Source organism: Dendrobates tinctorius, unplaced genomic scaffold (assembly GCF_039654945.1).
Source record: "Dendrobates tinctorius isolate UK_male_01 unplaced genomic scaffold, ASM3965494v1 ptg000165l, whole genome shotgun sequence".
NCBI classification, from domain to species: Eukaryota; Metazoa; Chordata; class Amphibia; order Anura; family Dendrobatidae; genus Dendrobates; species Dendrobates tinctorius.
In genome coordinates this window covers 15,170,126-15,191,063 of record NW_027361832.1, presented here as the reverse complement: position 1 = coordinate 15,191,063, position 20,938 = coordinate 15,170,126, and positions in this window count along the sequence as shown.

The following is a 20,938-nucleotide window of genomic DNA, read 5'->3' as shown; positions in this document are numbered from 1 at the left end:
AAGAAAAAGAAATCTTTAAAAAAGTGGACAATCCCTTTCATAGATCTCATACTCTAGTAATATGCCATCATTTACTAAGATGGGAATTCCTCTTTTTAGTGTTTTTCAAGCCGTGGCATATCTTAGCAGAGTTTGTTGCTCAGACATTTTTGATTATGGTTTTCCAGCATCTTCTCAACCTTTCACACCCCATCAAGTTAGTCCCCAATATGCTTTCCCAGGTGGTGATTACCTAAACTGTAATAGTGAGCGAAGATAGACTCAATGTGGACATTTCCAGTCAAACGAACATCAGTTCTATTATTCTGGCAATGATAATCGAAGAAGAAATGGTGCCGAAGATTGTCTGTTATCTGGCACTGTCCTAAAATAAAATGCAGTCAGTGATAGAGTCATCCCGATTCTACAAGGAGAGCCAATTCATGTCACAGTTGTACAAGACTAGTCATCAACAACAAATGCCAAGGAGGAGGAAGATGAACTATTCTACAATCAAGTTCAAGAAGAAATCGACAAAACAAGACTTACTCATTATCATGGGAGAACTGAATGCCAAAGTGGACCATGGCAAACATGGAATCCTTGGTGGAACGAACAAGGCTGGCGGAGGATTTATTGACTTTTGTACGACAAATCAACTGTCTATCATGAACACTTTCTTCCAAAATCACAAACAGAGACTCTATACATGGACATCATCAAATGGAGCCTATAATAATCAGATTGATTATATATGTGTTCACCAAAGATGGAGGTCGCCGGTCATTGCCTCAAAAACAAGGCCAGGAGCTGACTGTGACTCTGAACATGAACTTTTGATAGCAAAGATTAGAGTCAAGCTGTGCAAACAGACTAGATAACAGGTTGTCTCCATCTTCTTTTTGACCAACATACCTGAAGCTTTTTGGAATGGTCAGCACAACTGGGTCGCCCTCCCAGGGCTGTGGGGTACTCGGTACCGGGCCAGTATCATTGTGATGTGTCACAGCAGTGGTGACCCGGACCGTGGCCCTGGGCGCCCAAGTGATAGGAAGATGTGAATGGTGGAATGTAGTTAATGGAATAGTTCGTGACACCACCTGTGGTGTTTGGCAAGGGAGGTGTTAAGCCGACGCTGCAGACAGATCCTCTGGGACAGATGGTCTGGTGCAGCAATTATGTTATAGCCCTCCACAGGCAGGGCTGTTTTCCAGGGCAGGATAGGTGAAGAGACACTTAGATGGTGTAGTGTCCGGCGCAGGGGATGTAGCAGTGCCAGGCGGATGGACGCATGAAGGAATGGAGGACACCAGGGCATGTAGTTCCAAAGCTTTTCTCACAGTCTGTAGTGCCCGCTTCTGTGCCGTGTCCTCCGGGTCAGGGACTCAGTCAACCTCCAGGCAAGATGGAATGCTCCCTTCCATGCTCCGCCAACTTATGTGCCTTTTCTGAACGTCTCCTCTATAGCGCCTTTAAGTGTGAAGATCTCCTAGTACTGAGTTACACTGGAGTTCCTCCTGACAGATGTTCCCAAGAACTCTACTTGTACGGCAGACAGCTGTAGCCTGCTTCGGGGACTCTCTACTCCTAAGTCCCTGCTCTCTATCCGTTTTGCTGTTGTGCCCTCAAGTCTTAGATGGGAGTAGTGCATTTACAGCCCACTACTCCACCGGTGTCTGCTGTAGAACCATTAGTGTCCATACAACCTCGGGGACCGGGCCCCGGCCTTGTGCTTAGAACTTCTAGGCAGGGTTCTTCCTCTAACCCACGTCCTCTGTGTTCTCTTTCACTCTTACGTCCCGTACTTGTCTTTCCCTCCTGTGGAAGCTCAGGCTTCAATTCAATGTCTTTCTCCTTCTTTCCTTTCCCGTGCCAGCTGACTCAGATCACTGAGGCAGCTGCAGCACTCCTTCCTCCATCCATCTTCCAGAGATCCACCACTCCTCTCCGAGTGGCTTCCTCTCTCCGACTCACTTACTGACCTGAAATCCTAAACCTTCCCGCTCTTTTATATGTATTCTCAGCTCCACCCACCTCCCAGCATGTTTAGTGTTCCAAGCAGGGAACCACCAAAGGTGCTCTGCTTCTCTCTAAGCAAGGAGCCGCAATGTGGGTTTGCTGAACTACTCTATTGTGTGGGGTGCGAGTGCTGGAGCGTGGTCAGTAGCCTCCAACTTACCTGGATGGTGGGGCACCACACCCTAGGAGAAGATGCAGTACCTCTGTGGCGACTAAGCCCCGGGGGCGCCACACAACCGATTTATATCAGTGGACATGGATGAAAGAAAGCCTTAGGAATTATGGATACATATAAAGACAATTAAAACTGAGGAAGCCAGAAAGACAGTAAACAAGGGGCAGAAAAGTCCCCAGCAGCCATGGTTAACAGAAGAGATGAATATTTAAAGCAAAAGGGAACCAGCATGATGCCGGCAACATCAGTAAAAGACTAAAGAGAGCCATTTGAGCAGACAAAGAACTTGAATACTAAAAGATATGTACAGAAATAGAAAGAAAACATCTGAAGGGCAAGATAAGAAAGGCATACAACAAGATCAAAGAAAAACAAAAGTTTCAATCAAGAGTGGGAATGTTGAAAGACGCCAAAAGAAACAAACTGTCTAGCCAGAACAGATCAAGGAAAGATGGAAAGAATGCATGGAGCAACTCTACAAAGAATGATTCAGTGATACAAGAAGAAACTGAGACTGGACATGATAGCGAACCGAACATCTTGAAAGACGAAGTTGTTGCTACCATAGAGCTTCTGTGAAAAGCAAAGCCCCTGTATGTGACAATATTCCAATAGGCTAATAAAGTCTTCTGAAGTAGCAGTTGATGTCATCACATGCCTTTGTCAAAAGATATAGATATGGACAACTGGTAAATGGGTTAAGGACTAGACAGATTGGTGTTTATTCCTATTCCGAAGAAGGGAGAAGCTACCGACTACCACATGCCAGTAAAATACTACTGAAGATCCTACAAACACAGCTACAGCCTTACTTCAACAAAGAGCTGCCAAATAGGATTCAGAAAAGGGAGAGCAACAAGAGATGTAATTCCCTACATTAGATGAATAATGGAAAATGCCAAAAAATACAAGAGATTTATTTTTGCTTCATTGACTACAGCAAAGCCTTCGATTGTGTTGATCACCAGAAACTTTGCAATATCATGAAGGATATGGGTGTGCCAAACCATCTGATCAGCCTCATTAGGAACCTTTATATTAATCAAGAAGCAACAGTCTGAACGGAATGAAAGGAGGTGGTGGAGAACCTCATTGCCTCCCCTTTCTCCTATGTCCTGGTCCCGTGCACTTTATGCGGTACCCGGATGGTGTACCTATGTGTTAATATCTCATTGCAAAATGTCCATGTGTATTGTTGCTGTATGTGAAGTTCCCTTTAAGTATTTGTGTATTGTCATGTGTTCACTATGTTAACTGCTGTCTGTATGTAGGTTAGTGACAGCAAAGGGTTAGTTTGTGGGCTGGACTTGCAGCCATGATAGCAAGAAGCTCCTGCTTCCTGGTTAGAGCTCAGGCAGCATGGCCTGAGGCAAGAGGTCTGTCCCTATCTGTGACAGAAAGGACCCCTGTCTTGGGCCTAGGCGTGTCCCCACTTGGGACAGAGGGAGCCACTGTCTGGGGCATATATGTGTCCCCGTCTGGGACAGAAGAGGTTCCCCTCTGGGGCTCATGTGCATCCCCATTTGGGACAAAGGGAGCTTACCCCCAGCTGGGGAGAACACAGGCTGCCAGGACTGTCGGGCAGTGGGCACAAGGTCATACAAGGCTGCCTAATGTCACTTTTTCTCTTTAATTTATATGCAGAAGTTATTTTCAGGAAGGCTGGACTTGCCAAAAAAGAATAAGGAATCAAAATTGTTGGACGAATTATCAGCAATCTTAAATATGCAGACAATACAACATTGATAACAACAACCTTAGATGGAATGTAAGACTTATTACGGAGTGTCATAGTTGGACTCCTACTCAATGCAAAGAAGACAAAGATATTGACTACTGCCAGATATGATGTGCATACTTCCGGCCACGTTCCGACTATACTTTTGCACACGTCTAGTTGGAATGTGGTCAGGCGATGTGAGGATTCACAAGTCTGCAGTCACATAGAATGACCGCAAACTTGTAGCTTTCTCTTTTTCTGGATTTGGTACTGGTGCATAATGAATGAAATCTTTTTTGTATTGGTCACAAAAGTATTTTCTGAGTGGGTTTATTACGCTGATATACTAGCAGGCCGGGCCCTGTATAATGTTATGTGACTATTAGAAATGAGGATGGCGATGAGAACAGAATGCATAATATAGTAAGGCCACTTTCAGGCAATGCTGGTGATGATCATACTGTATAAAACACAGATCTGCTTCTCTTTGACATTTAAATTGCATTAGCTGGCAAAATAAATTGCATCACAATTACAAAACAATTTCCCTAGTTTATGACTTTCATAAAGTCGGGTCAGTGGCTGGTGTGCATGCCTGGATAATTACCAAGACTTTATCGCTTTCAAATACATAACTGGAATAAGCTACAGATCAGCAAGAGTAAATTGTATTCCAGAAACAATAAATAACTTTCACTATTTATAGTAAAATTAGATTGTCCAGTTAATATGTAAAGAACAGGCTAGCCAGTGTTTTCTATTTGACAGCTTTAAGCTGTAAGATTTACACATAATTTTATGATTTCATTATTATACCAATATAAATATGATTGTGATTTTTTTTATTGCAATCTTTCTCATAAATGGTTTAAAATCTTAAAAGGTTCATATACTTTAAAAAAGTTTTCATTTGTCGTTGCAACTGAAAAGCAGTTTTGATTGGTTTGAATTCAGGTCTTAAGATGCCACCGATTGTTCAATGTAAGGCTGGGGTCATATGAGGGTATCTTATCTAAATCTGAAAGAATTGGGTTGTTTCGGCAAATCACACTCTGATCAAACTCTGATTAGAGTGTGTTACGATTATTTGGGATAAGGAGAAAATTGAAAACAAATTTCTTAATCTTCTCCATTATGTCAGTTAATGGAAATCAATGACATTCGACTGCGGTGCAATGGTTTCCATGGACTTGTTGACTTCCATGGCCGAGTACTATCCAAATATCAGATCATGCTCAGGCATACTGAGATATTTTTCAAAGGACCGGCTATGTCAAAGGAAAAAATTGGACATGTGCACGACCCCATAGAATAAACATGATGGTTTTAATATATTTTGGCTTGCATTTCTTCTAAATTTGGGTTATTGTTGATGTGATGCGTGTAACCTTTACTATAAGGATTGTTGCCTTCCGTGTTTCAAGACTCAATATTGTTGGCGTGTCCTGGCTACGGAGGAGTGAGGACGCTCATCGTTCAGCTCCTGTCTCAGGAATGACTGCGGACCCATCCTGAGAACGCTAATTGAACTCAAATGCCAGCAATGAGAAATAAAAGCACCTGCCCAAAGAGTGGATATTAGAGTTGAGCGACTTTTGGTTTTTTAGGGTCGAGTTTCGTTTCGTGAAACCCGACTTTTCCAAAAGTCGTCGACTTTTGAAATTTTTCAACCCGTTTCGCTCAACTCTAGTGGATATTATAACCTTCTGTGGTGCCTGCATCAGGAATCGCTCGTTTTCTTAGAAGCTCTGCGGGCTCCATGCTTGCAGTCTCCAAAATGGCTTTGGCTCATACAGAACAGCGCGCGTCCATTACGATGTGCGAGGATGAAGATCTCAGGGAATCACTAAACTCTTCCCTGCCGTCCAAAGAGATGTCGCGTCCAGTACAGACTGAGAGGCACGGTGCTTGGCGGTGACCGTACTGAATCATATATATATGCTATGTGTTGGAATAAGATGTGAATATACTATACATTCACTGGGAAGCACACAATAACCGGCCTAGTAGCGAAAGCAGCGGTGACCTCGTCCATCAATCATCAGTTAATTGCTCGATTGTCCTGACAATTGGGGGCACTGGAGAGCTGTTTGTGACAGTCAGTGAATATTACGTTAAATTAATTTACGGGGATCCATTTCAGCACCCTCCTTTATTAACCAGAGCAATAAGTGGCTTTGGAAAGCCTGTCATGTTTATGCATTACATATAGCCCAATTTTTTTTAATTAAAAATACCTCATTAAACGGATTTTCCAGGGGCTCAAATAATTTTTTTTTAAGGCTAAGACTTGTTAAATAAAAATAAAAGGAAATAAATAGCACTCATCCTCAACCATTCCCCGCAGCCTCAATTTAAACACTTATTTAGTCCCTACTTATCTCTACCTCTTGGTCTCCTATGCAAAATAGGAGGAAATGCCCACTCTGTTTTCAGTGACCATAATGGTGACCAACTCAGCCACTGAATCACCAAGCAGTCATTTCCATCCAATTCCAGTATGTTACAATGAGACCAGTAAAAGCAAATTAGTAGGGACTGGAACAGGAGCTGCTGGGATCAGCAAGGGTTAATTTTTTTATTTTATTTTACTTTTAAAATACTATTATCCCCTTGGTAACCTCTTCAACAATGAATGAATGAATCTTTCTTAAAAAAAAAACAAAAAAAAAAACATTGAGTGCATAAAATGTTCAGTGCAAACTATGACAAAACACACAATAAACAATAATATAAATCGTGCTATACATCTAACGAAAATAGAACGGAAAAGCAATAGCGCAAAATGGGGTCTTATCCAGATAGAGGGTGGAAAAACTGTAGGTACAGAGATGTGCTCACATGGCAGGGGTGTGAGATCACAACACCATAAGAAGCTACTGCAGATCCAAGGCTCTTGGAGAAAATGTCAATGAAAGATGGATATTTTCTGCACTGCCATTGACCCCAATATGAGGAAGAACGGAATCTAGGAGGCGATATGTTGAGGGCTGCGGTTTTTATTAGTCAGTGTATTTCGACGTTCACAGACTTCATCATCAGGACAACCACATGCTGTACATAACGTAAATGACACATGCACACAATTTTCTCTACACATCTTATACACTATAAAGACTAACATTCCTGTATACCTAAAATATATACCCCTTACCCCACATTGACTAACAGAAACTCTATGTAATGCAGCCTTTTTTCTTGTGGTAGCGCTAAGGATTACACATGTACTGGCAGATTACTCCGCAGATTATACTTTATAGTACATGAAAACTTGTGATCAGTTTATTGTTCCAGGCACATCTGTAAGGTGCCCAACTGAGGTCGTTTTTGGCAAACTTCTGTTCCCACTCACTTTGGCATCCTACAGACAACTTGTGTCCCAGTCTTGGTGTGCTGCTTTGTGTGAGCTGCATCACACTTATTTCAGGGCTGCAGGCCTCTTTAGAGTCCAGGAATACCTCTTCTGGGACCAGGGCAGCAATCAATCTGGGAGACACGAGGTTCATAAAAACAACCAAATTTTTACTTGGAGAATGGCAGTATTTACAGTATTTACAGGCAGGTATAGAGGATAAGGCCCAACGGGTTGTCAACTTGTCATGTTTCCCACAGGTACTGACACAACTTCAGCCCTGCTTCTCGGTATAATAATAACCTTTATTTATATAGCGCCAACATATTCCGCAGCGCTTTACAGTTTCAAAACACAAGTCATAAGTAACAACGTTAATAATACAATAATTAAAGCAAAATAAGACGAAATAAGACGACCCTGCTCGTGAGAGCTTACAATCTACCATGAGGTGAGGGAGATACAGAGTACAGGTGTGTATTTACAATGGTGTATTTACAATGAAGGTCCAGCCATCTTGCGGGAGTGAAGGATGGATGGAGATAGTGAATGGGCTATACACGCCCACTAAAGGTACTGTCACACTTAGCGATGCACCAGCGATCCCGACCAGCGATATGACGCGGTCAGGATCGCTGGTACATCGCTAAGTGGTCGCTAGTGAGCTGCCACACAGGCAGATCTCACTAGCGACATCGCTGGGGACGGGGGTCGCTACTTACCTGTCACACCAGGCGATCCTGCGTCCTCCCGCCCGGCTCCACGCGTCGCTCGTCGTCACAGCAGTAAGCGCCGCAGGAAGCTGACGACGAGAAACGGTCCAGCCTGTTCTCGCGCGATCAGCGATAACCAGCGGGGGAGCCGGTTGTAGGTAAGTATCACACATAGCGATATCGCTAGCAATATCGCTATAACGTCACAAGTTATAGCGATATTGCTAGCAATATCTCTTAGTGTGACAGGCCCTTTACACACAGAATGACTTTGATTAGGGAACGTGATAAGCCGCTCTGAACAAATGTGTTTTGAGGGAGCGCCTAAAACTATGCAAATTGTGGTTAGTCCTAATTTCTTGTGGTAGAGCATTCTAGAGGATAGGAGCAGCACGGGAGAAGTCTTGGAGTCGGGAGTGGGAGGTACGGATTAGTGCAGAGGTTAGTCGAAAGTCGTTTGCAGAGCGCAGTGATCGGCTAGGCCCATAGACAGAAATGAGGGAGGAGATGTAGGGGGGTGCAGCACCGTGGAGATCTTTGTGGGTGAGAACAAGTACTTTGAATTGGATACTATAATGAATGAGCAGCCGGTATAGGTAGAACATCTGTTTTACTATCTTCTCTAGCTCTAGAGGATCTTCTTTTCTGGCAGTATATCTGGATTCCATCTCCCGCCTCTTAGGGTCTGAGTATAATTTCTCCTGCAGCTTCGCAGAAGGAGTGTGCCCCCCAGGTCCCGGCGTCTATCTCGAAGTTCCCAGGCTGGCAAAGAGGAGTCTGGCAATCCACTGCCCCGAGGTTCTGGGCTCACACTGTCCCTAGCAGCCCCTGTCCTGAGCCTGTCACTTGACTCAGCTCAACACTCACTGACCCTTTCACTTCCCGCTCTTGACACTAACTCTCAGGTTCCCCTCCAAAACTGAGCAGGCCATTAGGCTAAGAGCACACGTTGCAGAACTCCCGCGGAAGTTACCGCGGGAATTCCGGAATTCCATTCCGCGGGAAAATTGCATTTTAAATTCCCGCAGAAAAACTAGCGAATTGCAAGCATAATTAGCTTGCAGAATGCTAGCGTTTTCCAAGCGATATGTCGCATCGCTTGGAGAACTGATTGGTTGGTGTGACCAACTTTTTACTATTGAGGATGCCTATGCAGCATCAGTAATAAAAAGATCTAATGTTAAAAATAATACAAAAAATAAAAAATGGTGTTTTTCTCTCCTTCCGACGTCCCGCACAGCGTCCCCGATCATTGCGATGCTGCCGGCAGGTCCCGTTCCCAGTGATGCATTGCACCAATGACCTTTGATGACATGTCGCGAGACATATTTTTTACAGGGATATGGTACCCAGAGCCTGGAGGACAGTCTCCTCTCCTCCGGACTCTGGGTTTCATCCGCAAATATTCTGCTTACTTTTCGCATGGTGGGCACAGCCACATGCGGAAAGTAAGCAGAACAATGCATTCCTATGTGGGCGGAATCGCCGAGATTCCGCAAAATAATGAGCATGCTGCGGATTTTTCCGTTATGCGATTATGCCGCGGGAAAATCCGCAGCATTAGCACAGCATTGCGGAATCCCATAGGATTGCATGAGATGCTTTTTTTTGCGTTTTCGCTGCAAAATCACGCGTTAAAAACCGCTGCGAAAACGCAAAAAAAGCAACATGTGAACGCAGCCTTAAAGTTATTCCTGTCTAAGGTACCTGCAGTGAGTGTTATCACTTTACAACTTACATGAACATCAAATACTTTGAACCCTTAAAGTGCCAGGGAGCAGATCATCAGCCCCACCACTCTCACACATCTAACAAAAAAGGTATTATCTAAAAAAAAAAAATATTTGTAAACACATTAGTCTATTCTATAATGAAGCAACTGCTGCTATTTCTTTTTCCTGAACTTCTAATAATTCATACTTCTTATTGTTACATTTCAAGTGGCACTTTTTCTTTATACTTGGATGCTAAATTCAGGTAATCACATTATCTAGTGGATGGTGAGTAATTGTAAGCGGTAATTTATGGTTCTCCATATTAACAGTTCATCTAGAGTCTCACCTCACACACGAATCCTATTCTTAATAAAGGCTTGAAATGAAATGTTTAATTAGTGGTAATGATAACTCATCAGTTGTGGTCTTCTCTCGAATGACAAAATGAATGTGAATTAGACTAACGGCTCTAAAAAGTCAGAAAATGTTGATTGATGTAAATCTTTTTAAATAGAAGTCTTAAAATAATTTCACTTAAAGGGAACTTGTTACCAGGTTTGACCGATATGAGAGGCCTGATATACAACATTCTATAATGCTGTATATTTGCCCCCAACCCGACCTGCAGGAGAAGAAAAGACCTTTTATTATACTCACCTGCGGGGCAGTCCAGGTTCAAAGGGTGTTGCCGGTCTGGCACCTCTCTTCTTCTTGCGATGCCGTCCTTCTTGCTTCATGTGGATGATGCATCCCTACGTAAAGTAGTGCAGTGCGCAAGTGCCGGAAAAGGTCAAAGAGCCCCGGTGCATGCGCACTCCAGTACTTTACTCTGCCCGAGTCAGAGAAGTATACCTGCACAGAAGTTGAATCTGGGAAGATTGTGTGGATGACGCAGGGATGCATCATCCACACAAAGCAAGGAGGTCGGCATCGCAAGAAAAAGGGAGGCACCGGACCAAGACCAATAACACCCCTTTGACTGGACCGCCCCGCTGGTGAGTATAACAAAAGGTCAATAAAAATTAAAAAAAATAATGTTGCATAAGTTTGCACACACTTAAACTAATATCAAGCAAAGTGGATGTGATTTCATAGAAATTCCTGACTAGTTTGTGCCTAAAGACACAGTTGAACTTTGTGGTTTTAGTAATTTATTATGTATAGGCTTTTATGTGGAGTTTCAATAAATGCATATAAAAAAACACAATTGTATTTTCAAGTACAGAAACACTGTACTGTGGATATTAGTATTAAAAAAGCTGCTTCAAGTCTGTACCAAAACCGCATCAAATAAGAGTGGAAAGGCATAAAACGAGCAAAAACGCAATAATCGGAGAAAATCGTTATTGAGCAGTTTGGTGCGAACACTTACAGAAAACGTGTAGGAAAAATACAACCTCAGCACTACTTTTTTATAATTTTTTATGGGGTTAATGGAGAAAAAAAATCAATCACGCCATTTTGTATGCCATTTTATGATCACCATTAATAGGCTATTCATTATTTTGTAATGGTTGCTATAATTACAGGAAAATCAAGTATGTCTGTTATGTGCCGATTTGTGATTTTTATTTTTTTGAAGTGCAAAATGTCATTATTGTCATTGTTTTCCATTTTATTTTAGTAATTTTATGTGTAAAGTATGGAAATGAACTGGTATATAGAGATTATTTACCAGTACAATCTGCCTGTAATGTAGAAGAATACCATACACATTCAAGTATAGAAAATTCTCCAAAGTTAGACAGTACAGCTTGTGGTTTCATGTTTTTGTTACTGCCTCCAATGATACAGGATGGGTGTTCGAATCCTGAGGAGATCAGATCCCAGGAAGGAAAAGAAAAATAACTTACTTAATTGAATGTAAATATGTTCAGAGCAAAAAGATGCTGACATCTTTCCTCCAAGGTCAGAGGATGAGGAAGACGAGCTATGGAGGGAGCAGTAAGAACATCAGGTGACAAATCACACAAAGTGAGTGAAAGTGGGGACATATCCTTGACCTTCCAGAACAGTGGGACAGCTTCATCAAATCGGGATTGTCAGGAGTTATGTAGTAAGTATGTGGCGCCCCCAGGACTATGGTCGCCACAGTGGCATTGCCTTCCTCCTAGGGAGAGTGATATCATGCCTGGAGCTATGAAGGGTCACAGGTGGCGTCACGAATCATCTATTCATAAACTTTATTCCATCACTTCACTCCCTTACATGGACGCCCAGGGCCACGGACCGGGTCACCGCTACTGTGACACTTCCCTGTGAAATACCGGCCGAGTACCCCACTGCCCTGGCGGGCGATCCAAGTAAGACACTTGACAACTGATACTGTTGATAAAAGCTTTCTCCTTAAGTCGGGTCACATGACCGTCCATTTTCTCATGTGAGAGAATTGGGGCTGATTAAGCAAATACTCTGTCAGAGCTTGATCTGAGTGTCAGTGCATTGTGCCCCGATTCAGGTGTGGAGAAGACGGATAAAGTAATTTGTCCATCGTCTCCATTGCCTGTGCCATCCAAGTGACGATGACATTCAAGTGCAGTCTGATGTTTCACACGCACTCATAGACTTGTATGAGTGAGAGTGAGCTGAGTCTCGCAGCCATTTGCAGCATGCTCGGGAAGACATTTTTTTCCCCTAGTATAGACCTATTAGCATCTGACTCATGGGGCTTTTGTCTTCCTCTGGATCAACATTTTAGGTTACAGGTTAAACTCGATGGACCTAAGTCTATCTTCAACAATAAAAACTATGAAACTATAATCTCTCAGCCAAAAACATAAAAGTATGCAAAAACATCTATGGCCTGGAGGAGTAACTGGTAATCCAAAATAATTGTGCCATGTATACTGCATTATTTTTGAGGAAGCCTATAACAGAAGTATGAAGAGTAAATCGTGTGCACTACCAGAGAAGGTGCCATAGTAGGTTCCCACACCATACAACAGATAATGAAAACTAGGCACTCAACTTCAAGATAAATTTTGATGGTTTTTTAATGCAGCCAAAGTAAAACCTTTCGGCCACATCCGGCCTTCATCAATTACAAACTGAAAAGAGTGACGTGGATTATTCATAGGAATATGAAACATATAGGCAAGGCACGTTTCAGTATTTTGCAAAGGCTGGAGGGAAAGGGGTACTAATGAACAAACCCCAGTGGTCAGGAGTCCGAGAATACTGATAAATATGCGTGCCTGTGAAAGATGAGGTGTCCACCGCTTGTCTATAGACATTATACTTTGGCTGCATTAAAAAATCAGCAAAATTTATCTTGAAGTAGAGTGCCTAGTTTTCATTATCTATAACAGAAGTATGGCCTACAATTACAAACATCAACGCTTAACATTCCTGGAAAATGTTGGAGCATTTTCTTGGCATGGACATTGGACGTAGAGGCATGAAATGTGAGTAAGAAAGCCTTAGTTGTATTATAATTCTGCCACAATGAGAAACATGTATGAGTATCCTAATGATAAGTGTATGTCCAGGAGAATGTATTCTAGTTTTATAGCACAACTTCATTTATTGTAGAAGTGTCACAATGCAGCAGTATTATAGATGCTGTTTAATGAAAATGTCTTGATGGCCTTTATCTCATTTGCATGAATATTATTTGATTTCTCTACTGCGTCATCAAGAAGAAGATCGGCAGCACATAGTGTTTATCCAATACATTAGATACATGGATGCAGTGAATGAGCATTTACTAAAGATTCACACCAAGTATTATTCATACTGGGGGAAACGGGAAGGGGCCATATTTCCTTACTGAGAAACCGTCATGTTAATTTTTACTTCGTACATATTTCCATACATACACCGTATAGAGCTGTCCACTTCTGATACAGTACCATATATCTGCTGGTTGGATTACGGTCAAATACATACTGGGAGAGCGTCTGTGACTAAGGAAATATATACGGAGATTTAAATTTTTACCTACACCTTATACGGCTGTACGCTCCTCATACAGTACCATATATCTGCTGGTATATTTGTTACATTTTCCCAAACATGAGGAAGTATGGTGGAAGAGGCCACGAACATGGGCGGGGGGGCAGCTGGTACTGATGGCGGTGGTGGTGCATCTGCTGGTTATGCCAAAAGCACAATAGCAGATAAGGCAGGAGGTGTTGAGCCTGCGTCATCATCTGGCACAAGAAGGCCTGTAAGGTTCCCTTTTCTGGGAAGAGGTAAACCGCTTTTACAGCAAGAGCATCAGGAACAGGTTTTGGCTTACATTGCCGAAACAGCCACCAGCTCTATTGCCTCCTCTTCTGAACTTTCAAAACCTGCAATCACTGAGTCGTCAGTGCAGGGTTCTGGCCAGGAAAAACACCTTTCCTTGTGTCCTTCACCCCCACCAAAAGTGAAGGATGTGGCAGCCCACACTTCAGATTACTCCATGGAGCTCTTTTCACATACCATGCCTGGGTTATCCAGTCAAATCGTGAATTCCCCAGTCCAAGATGAATCTGACATGGAGTGCACTGATGCACAGCCACTGCTAGATGATTCTGCTGGTATATTGACCCACAGCACTACATTGCCCTCGCAGTCTACTGAGCCAGAATCTGACCCTGATGAAACTCAGGTGCCCCTTCCCGCATACTATACCACCATACACGGTGACACAGAGGAAGGTGCAGATGAAATTAAAGAGGAGGTGATGGATGACCAAGTTGTTAACCCGAATTGGCATCCACTGGGGGAAGAGGGTGCCGCTGGCATCACCTTATCAGTGATGAGCTAAGTTATATTTATATAATTTTTTGCTGATCTTTTTTTTTTTTGGGGGGGGGCATTGTGCAATAGAGGAATACGAGCAGTATGGGCTGTGTTGTTAATGGCCTGTTTTTTATGGGAGCAAAGATGTTAGTATTTAATGCAAATGACTTTTGAAATGGTTGTTATCTGTATTTGAAGGAGGTCAGAACCTGTTTATTCGGATGAGTAAAGAGTCCGGTTCTCCCATAAAATTAAAATTATCAGTTGCCATTGGTTGCTCCCATAACTCCTTTTTTTGGGGGATTTTCTGTGATGTATTACCTCTTGATTTTTCTTGGGGGATTTTTGTGACAGTAATTATCTATAATAGTCTGTTTATAATTGCTGGTTATAGGCCCTACTTACACCCTTGTTCAAGAGACCTGCTATCATTGCAGAGGGTCAGTAAGCGATAGCCTACGTGGAGCAGGGGCACCAGAACAGCTTAGGGTGAAACAGCTCCGCTGTTAGGCAGGGATATCTTTAAATAGGGACCGATAGTATAGTGTAACATTTTTTCCCCCATGCACAATTTTCCCATAAAGTAATTGTTTTTCCGGCTACTGCTTTCACCCGTTTTGTATTTATGGTAATTTTTGGCATGAGGTATTTGTTTTTTGATTGTGATTTATTGAACTCAGCCATTTGCTGTTCCTAAATTTGGGTATTTTCTATAAAGAACTCAACAGGGCAGGCAGGGACAGCCGGACAGCCGCCGTGGAGCGGGGGCGCCATTTGCATTCCAAGAGGGTGCCAACCTCTGCTGTCAGGTAGGGGGAAGTCGTAGGGCCCTATAGGGTCAAATAGAGTGTTTATCCCTCACCTGGAATTGTGATTTATTGTATACATTTGATTCAAAATGGATTTTTTTAAATACTGATCGGCATTTTTTGTGCCTATTTTTTGAGATTTTCTCAATTTTTAAATGAATTGTTAATAAAGCATCTTTTAATAATCAATTTTTTGTTTATGAGCCATTGGATAACTAATTAAAGTAAAATTGATTTTTCTACTGCCGCTGGCAATAGATCAGATGAGGAGAAGGATCCGCAGCAGGCATCGATGTTGCAGCAGTGGTTATCTGGCAGGCCTGTAGCTGTCCTAAAACGTGGAACAAAAACCAAAAGAGGTGCAGGACAGCTTGGCCACACGGTCAAATTAGCACAGCGTGCAAGCCCTGAAAATTTATACCATAGTAGGAAGAGTGCAGTGTGGCACTTCTTTGTCCAAAATCCTACTGATGAGGCAAAGGTTATCTGTAAGAAGTGCGGAAGGACCTTTAGCCGAGGGAAAAATCTCAGAAATTTGAATACCAGTTGCATGCATAGGCCTGTTTCACACTTATGTTTTTCCTGTGCGTTGGCAGCCGCTAAAATGGCGGATAACGGATCCATGGGCGATGAAACACCAATGGGAGCCACCGGACCATTGGTGCGCCAGGATCCGCCGATTTCAGAATTTTAAAGAAACCGCAGCTGAAAAGAAAAAATGACTACCAGCGATGTAGCGGTCAGAGGAGGCGAGATCCCGGGCGATGTCGTGGTGAGTGGAGGCGAGATCTCGGGCGGTGAGTGGAGGGGAGAGAGAGAGATTTTCTTTATCCAGCAGCCAGATTGGATTTAGGGTTAAACATGTAGCAAAAGAGGAAAATATGGATCCGGACAACAAAAAAACGTTGCATTGTCCGTTCGGTGATCTCAGCGGACGCCAAAATTTTGGCGGATCCGCAGAAATACGGATGCAACGTACGATCCTCAGTCAAAATCCACCGATAATGAATGTCAATGGGGAAAAAAACAGATCCGCCAAGATAAATGGCGGATCCGTTTTTTTTGCAAATCAGCGGATTTTGACTGATGGTGACAAACGGATGTGTGAAACAGGCCTTAGACATTTAACCACCATGCAGTTGCAAGCGTGGACTGACTACAAAACCTCAGGTACCACATGTGCACCTGCTCCGACTGAAGGTAGCCAGCAATGCTCCATCGCTTCCCCCATTGTAAGACCACTGCCAGCGGTAAGCACACCACCAGCAATAAATGTTCAGTTGTCGTCGCAAGGCCAAAGCAGTCAGGGAATCACAATGGTTTTGCAACGAAACACTGAATCTAGGCCATCACCACCAACACCATCACCATGACCAACCCCCTCACAGTCCGTCCGGTCCACCGCTATTTCCTCCATATGCAGCTCTCAAGTCCAGCTCACCCTAGCAGACACTCTGAGTAGGACAAGAAAGTACTCATCCTCTCATCTGTGTACACTGGCTTTGAACGCCTACATTGTCAAACTGGTCTCATCAGAGATGATACCTTTCCACTTGGTTGAAAGCAAAGCTTTCTGAGAGCTCATGGCTTACGCTGTCCACGCTATGACCTACCCAGTCGGCACTTCTTTTCTCGAAATGCCATCCCTGCCCTCCACCTGCACCTGCATGTTAAAGACCGCATTGTCCATGCACTTAAACAATCAGTGAGTGGAAAGGTGCACCTCACAACAGATGCATGGTCCAGTAGGCATGGCCAGGGCCGTTACGTGTCCATCACTGCGCACTGGGTTAATGTGGTGGATGCAGGCTTCACAGGGGACTGTGGCGGTGGAACAGTGCTGCCTAGCCCACGGTATAGGAAACAGTTGGCTGTAGGCGTTCGACCCTCCTCCTCCAGAAGTGAAAGCTCGTCGACAGAGCGCAGTCGCACAAGCACTCCATCCGCAGCTGCCAGTGTTGCACACGAGGTGTCCCACTATTGAACAGCTGGCGGTAAGTGGTAAAAATCCCCAGCTGGCCAGTACGAGTTAATAATCTGCAAAATTAGAAGCCATATGAATAAAGTGAACTGAGTCAAACACATACCTCAGGGGCCCCTGAGGAAGGAAATCTTTTCCGAAATGTGCGTTGGGGTCAGCAGTGGGGTGTGTACAACGCTCCCTTATCCTGATATGTGTTTGACTCAGTTCACTTTATTAATATGGCTTCTAATTTTGCATATTATTAACTCGCACTGGCGAGCTGGGGATTTTTACCCTATGCTTTAAATGCTGGCTATATACTCTTTCTTTTTGTGACCATAAGAATATTGTCCTTATTATTCCCATGATCAGGTTTAAGCCATACCTTCTTGATGTTATATACTTGTGAGCATTATGTGCTACCACGTTGCTGTTAATTCATGTGTCACTTTTTAGCCACATATGTTTCTCACCTGGTGTATTAATAAAGATTTAACTCTGTGATCCTTCGGACTTTTTGCATTGCTTGTTTCCTTTGGTTTACATTTGTAATGGACGTCAAATCACGATCGGATGCAGTGGTGCTTTACGATCAGCTTTCACAGTTCTCCCAGTCACAGACGTGTGACAATCCTGACACCATTTTTCAATGTCTCCTCTCATGCCAATCCAATAGAATTGCCTACGGCCTGTGGCTTCTGTCTTTTGCACTCCAAAATGACCAGACACATCATGATAGGCAGTGAGGACTATGTCTACATCTCTCCCTGTGATCACAATTTGATGGAGACGAGTAACGGTGATGGGATCCACGCTACTGCGATACAGCATTCCTTTCTTCACAAATAACTGGTTTTGCTGTCTCCACAGACAAAGTAATTGAGGGTCAGCACTGCCTCTGCGAAATCTACCGGGAGGTTTTCCCGTGATTAGTAATTCCCAAATTTCTGCAAACATTCGACTTTCCGTCTGCACTTGTATCCATCTAGTTTCCAGTAGCGGAGAGTCTGGACTGGCTTGCTGAGACTGAAATATATACGAAGATTTAAAAGTACCCCAACAATGTATACTGATGTACGCTTTGAATACATTTCCCTTTTTCTACTTTTTATATTCTGGTGTAATCCATACTGAGCCTGTGAGTGTCTGTGTCTGACTCCGGAAATATAGACGGAAATTTACAATTACCCCTAGACTGGATACACCTGGTATCTGCTGATACAGTACCTGTGTTCTAAATTTTTTGTTACGGTATAATCCATACTGAGTGAGCGTGTGTGGTTTCCTCCTTCTATATTTATGGAGATAAAAATTTTACCCTATACTATATACAGCTTCTATCTTGTTATACAGTACCTTTGTTCGACATTTAGTATTACGGTCAAATCCATACTGAGCGTCAAAGGTTGACTACGGGAATATCTATACAGAGATTTAAATTGTACCCCATAATATACAGTGGGGAAAAAAAGTATTTAGTCAGTCAGCAATAGTGCAAGTTCCACCACTTAAAAAGATGAGAGGCGTCTGTAATTTACATCATAGGTAGACCTCAACTATGGGAGACAAACTGAGAAAAAAAAATCCAGAAAATCACATTGTCTGTTTTGTTTTAATTTTATTTGCATATTATGGTGGAAAATAAGTATTTGGTCAGAAACAAAATTTCATCTCAATACTTTGTGATATATCCTTTGTTGGCAATGACAGAGGTCAAACGTTTTCTGTAAGTCTTCACAAGGTTGCCACACACTGTTGTTGGTATGTTGGCCCATTCCTCCATGCAGATCTCCTCTAGAGCAGTGATGTTTTTGGCTTTTCGCTTGGCAACACGGACTTTCAACTCCCTCCAAAGGTTTTCTATAGGGTTGAGATCTGGAGACTGGCTAGGCCACTCCAGGACCTTGAAATGCTTCTTACGAAGCCACTCCTTCGTTGCCCTGGCGGTGTGCTTTGGATCATTGTCATGTTGAAAGACCCAGCCACGTTTCATCTTCAATGCCCTTGCTGATGGAAGGAGGTTTGCACTCAAAATCTCACGATACATGGCCCCATTCATTCTTTCATGTACCTGGATCAGTCGTCCTGGCCCCTTTGCAGAGAAACAGCCCCAAAGCATGATGTTTCCACCACCATGCTTTACAGTAGGTATGGTGTTTGATGGATGCAACTCAGTATTCTTTTTCCTCCAAACACGACAAGTTGTGTTTCTACCAAACAGTTCCAGTTTGGTTTCATCAGACCATAGGACATTCTCCCAAAACTCCTCTGGATCATCCAAATGCTCTCTAGCAAACTTCAGACGGGCCCGGACATGTACAGGCCTAAGCAGTGGGACACGTCTGGCACTGCAGGATCTGAGTCCATGGTGGCGTAGTGTGTTACTTATGGTAGGCCTTGTTACATTGGTCCCAGCTCTCTGCAGTTCATTCACTAGGTCCCCCCGCGTGGTTCTGGGATTTTTGCTCACCGTTCTTGTGATCATTCTGACCCCACGGGGTGGGATTTTACGTGGAGCACCAGATCGAGGGAGATTATCAGTGGTCTTGTATGTCTTCCATTTTCTAATTATTGCTCCCACAGTTGATTTCTTCACTCCAAGCTGGTTGGCTATTGCAGATTCAGTCTTCCCAGCCTGGTACAGGGCTACAATTTTGTTTCTGGTGTCCTTTGACAGCTCTTTGGTCTTCACCATAGTGGAGTTTGGAGTCAGACTGTTTGAGGGTGTGCACAGGTGTCTTTTTATACTGATAACAAGTTTAAACAGGTGCCATTACTACAGGTAATGAGTGGAGGAAAGAGGAGACTCTTAAAGAAGAAGTTACAGGTCTGTGAGAGCCAGAAATCTTGATTGCTTGTTTCTGACCAAATACTTATTTTCCACCATAATATGCAAATAAAATGAAAACAAAACAGACAATGTGATTTTCTGGATTTTTTTTTCTCAGTTTGTCTCCCATAGTTGAGGTCTACCTATGATGTAAATTACAGACGCCTCTCATCTTTTTAAGTGGTGGAACTTGCACTATTGCTGACTGACTAAATACTTTTTTCCCCACCGTATATACTTGCTATCTTGTTATCCAGTACCTTTTTTTCAACATTTTGTATTATGGTGAAATCCAGACTGAGTGAGCATCTGAGGGTGACTCCGGAAATATATACCGAGATTTCAAATTTGCCCAACACTGTATACAGCTCTACGCTTCTGATACAGTACCCGTTTTTGCTATTTTGATTCTGGTGCAATCCATAATGAGCCTGTGAACGTCTGTCTGTTACTCCGGAAATATATTTGGAGATTTAAGATTACACCAACACTGTATACAACTGTACGCTTGTGATACATTACACATTTACTGCTTCTTATATTGTTGTCTAATCCATACTGGGCCTGAGAGTGTTTGTGTCTGCCTCCTGAAATATATACCTTGTATCTGGTGATTCTGTACCCTTTTTCAATTTTTTATATTACTGTGTAATACATACTGAGCCCATGAGCATCTGTGTATGACTTATTAAATATATACAGAGATTTACAATTATCCCTAGACTGTATAGAGCGGTACGCTTCTGATACAGTACCATATATCTGCTGGTATTTTGAGTACATTTTCACAAAAATTAGTAAGTATGGTGGAAGAGGCCACGGACGTGGGTGTGGGGGGCCAGCTGGTACTGATGGTGGTGCATCTGATGGTAGTGCCAAAAGCACAATAGCAGCTAAGGCAGGAAGTGTTGAGCCTGCATCATGGTCTGGCTCTG